The sequence below is a fragment of the Tursiops truncatus genome, chromosome X (genome assembly GCF_011762595.2).
Source record: "Tursiops truncatus isolate mTurTru1 chromosome X, mTurTru1.mat.Y, whole genome shotgun sequence".
Taxonomy (NCBI): Eukaryota; Metazoa; Chordata; class Mammalia; order Artiodactyla; family Delphinidae; genus Tursiops; species Tursiops truncatus.
Window position 1 is genome coordinate 88,125,688 of NC_047055.1, and position 3,115 is coordinate 88,128,802.

Below are 3,115 nucleotides of genomic sequence, written 5' to 3' on the forward strand. Positions count from 1 at the left end.
TCCAGACATGCAGGCTCAGCGGCCATGGCTCACGGGCCTAGCCGCTCCGCGGCATGTGGGATCTTCCCTGACCAGGGCACGAACCCGTGTACCCTGCATCGGCAGGTGGACTCTCAACCACTGCGCCACCAGGGAAGCCTCTTAAGAACTTTTTTGCATTTACTTTATTTATTTTTATAAATTTATTTATTTTTGGCTGCGTTGGGTCTTCGTTGCTGTGTGTGGGCTTTCTCTAGTTGCGGCGAGCAGGAGCTACTCTTTGTTGTGGTGCACGGTCTTCTCATTGTGGTGGCTTCTCTTGTTGCGGAGCATGGGCTCTAGGTGCAGGGGCTTCAGTAGTTGTGGCTCGCAGGCTCTAGAGTGCAGGCTCAGTAGTTGTGGCGCACGGGCTTAGTTGCTCCGCGGCCTGTGGGATCTTCCAGGACCAGGGCTTGAACCCGTGTCTCCTACATTGGCAGGCGGATTATTAACCACTGTGCCACCAGGGAAGCCTGCATTTGCTTTAAATAAAGGATACTGACCTGTATTTTTTTGGGGGGGGGGTGCCGTGCTGCCAACACTGCTTGTGGGATCTTAGATCCCTGACCAGGGATTGAACCCGGGGCCACGGCAGTGAGAGTGCCGAGTCCTAACTACTGGACCACCAGGGAACTCCCGATCTGTAGTTTTCTTATGTCTGTGTCTGGTTTTTATATTAGGTTAATGCTGGCCTCATAGAATGAGTTGAGAACTATTCTCTCCCGTTCAATTTTTTGGGAAGAGTTGCGTAGGATTGATATTATTTGCTCCTTAAATGTTTGTTAGAATTTACCAGCAAGATCCTTTGGGCCTGGAGTTTTCCTCATAAGAAAGTTTTTAACTGCAAATTCAATTTACTTAATAATAAAGGGCTTTTCAGGTTATCTTTTTATTTTTGAATGTGCTTTAGTAGTTTGTGTCTTTGAGGGAATGTATCCATTTTGTCTTTGTTGTTGAGTTTACTGGCATAAGGTTGTTCACAATATTCCTTTATTAGTCTTTTAATATCTGTAGAATCTGTAGCAACGTCATTTCTCTCATTTCTAATGTTGATAATTTGCCTTTTTTTTTTCCTGATCAGTTTCACTAGAGGTTTATCACTTCTCAAAGATCCAGCTCTTGGTTTCAATGATTTTCTCTACTGATTTTCCTTCCTAGTTCACTGACTTCAGCTCTGATCTTTATTATTTCCTTTCTTCTACTTTGGATTTCATTTCCTTTTCTTTTTAGAATTTCTTAAGGTGGAAGGTGAGGCCACCGATTTGAGACCCTTCTTTTCTAATATAAGCATTTGGTGCTATAGAATTTCCCCAAGGCACTGCTTTAGCACCATCCCACAAATTGTATTTTTTCTTTTTCATTCAGTTCAAAATACTTTCTATTTCCTTTTTCAGTTCTTCTTGGACTCATGTGTTATTTAGAGGTGTGTTTAGTTTCCAGTAATCACATTTTCCAGAGATGTTTCTGTTATTGATTTCTAATTTTATTCCATTGTGGTCAGGGAATGTTCTTTGTTTTTGAATCCTTTTAAATTTATTAAGACTTGTTTAATGGCCCAGAATATGGTCTAACTTGGTTAATGTTCCATTTGCATTTGAAAAAGATGTATATTTTGCTGCTGTGGGGTGGAGTGGTAAATGTCAATTAAATCTAGGTGGTTGATAGTTTTGTTCAAATCTTCTATATCCCGATTTTCTATGTACTTGTGCTACTAATTAGACATAAACTGTAATTGCAGGTTTGTCTGTTTCTCCTTGAAGTTCTACTAGTTTTTCCTTAGTGTATTTTGAAGTTATGTTATTAGGTGCATAAACATTTAGGGTTTTTATGTCCTCTTGATGAATTTGCCGTCATGTGATACTAATATAGCCACTCCAGCTTTCTTTTGGTTAGTGTGAACACGGTATCTTTTTCCATCCTCTTACTTTTAACTTATTTGTGTCTTTATACTTAAAAGTGTGTTTCTTATAGGCAGCATAGAGTTGCATTCTTTAATCCCCAAGCTCTGTTCAGGTCCCTGGGATCTTCAAGAACTCTCTAACTCTCCAAGCTACCCATTTCCTTGTAGGAGGCTCTGATAATTAGAGCATCATTCCTCATAATGAGCCCCACCTACCTTCTATCACCTCTCCCCCCACTCCCCAGAGTTACACTCAGTGAATTATTTCCACTTCCCGAGGACAGTTTTTCAGACAACAGGGACATCCAAACCTATGGCAAGTCCTTACGCAGTGCCAGATCCAGGCACACTGGATCAAGCAAGCCATGGAAGATTACCCAAGGCTACCTGAGACGTACCAAATGGCACCTTGGAAAAAGTGGGTGGGAGGGAGGAAATAGAAAACTAATTTGTATAGGGAAGGATTTTATTGACTGAAAAAAAACACGTATTTTTCCATTTCCAGAAAGTGTTTCAACTAAGATAGAAAGCACAGGACCAACCTAGAGTGGTCAGCTGCAGCCCAGGTGGGCCCTTTGGGAAGGAGGAATGTGCCCCTGAAAGGATAAGGAACACTTGCTCTATACCTAGTGTATTGGCTTCCTATTTCTGCTATAACAAATTACCACAAATTTAGTGGCTTAAAACACCACAAATTTGTTCTCTTATAGTTCTGGAAGTCAGAAGTCATGGTGTAGACAGGGATGGGTTCCTTCTGGAGACTTCAGGGGAGAATTCATTTCTTTGCCTTTTTCAGTTTTTAGAGGTCACCTGCATTCCTTGGCTCACAGCCCTTCTTAGCATCACTCCAACCTATTGCTTCCACTATCACAACTCCTACTGCTACTGACGCTGATCCCCCTGCCTCCCTCTTAAAAGTACCCTTGTGATTATACTGGTTGGGCTCACCTGGATAACCAAGGATAATTTCCGTATCTCAGGTCCTTAACCTTAATCACATCTGCAAAGTCCTTTTTATCATGCAATGTAACATATTCACAGGTTCCAGGGATTAGAATGTGGACATCTTTGGGGGGCCATTATTTAGCCAACTACACTCAGTTACAGGTTAGACTAGCTATGGAGAAGGCAAGTTCACCAGGTCCTAGCTCCATCGCGAGGCCTGTCCAGTCTAGATTTATGTGAATTATCTTGCTC

General features: G+C 41.9%; 1 non-coding gene across 1 annotated transcript; it reads right to left on the bottom strand.

Moving 5' to 3' along the window:
- Nucleotides 1-577: 577 nt before the first annotated feature.
- TRNAE-CUC (transfer RNA glutamic acid (anticodon CUC)) lies at nucleotides 578-650 on the bottom strand. Its single transcript has one exon. It is a non-coding gene; the product is annotated as a tRNA-Glu (tRNA).
- Between the last annotated feature and the right edge of the window lie 2,465 nt (nucleotides 651-3,115).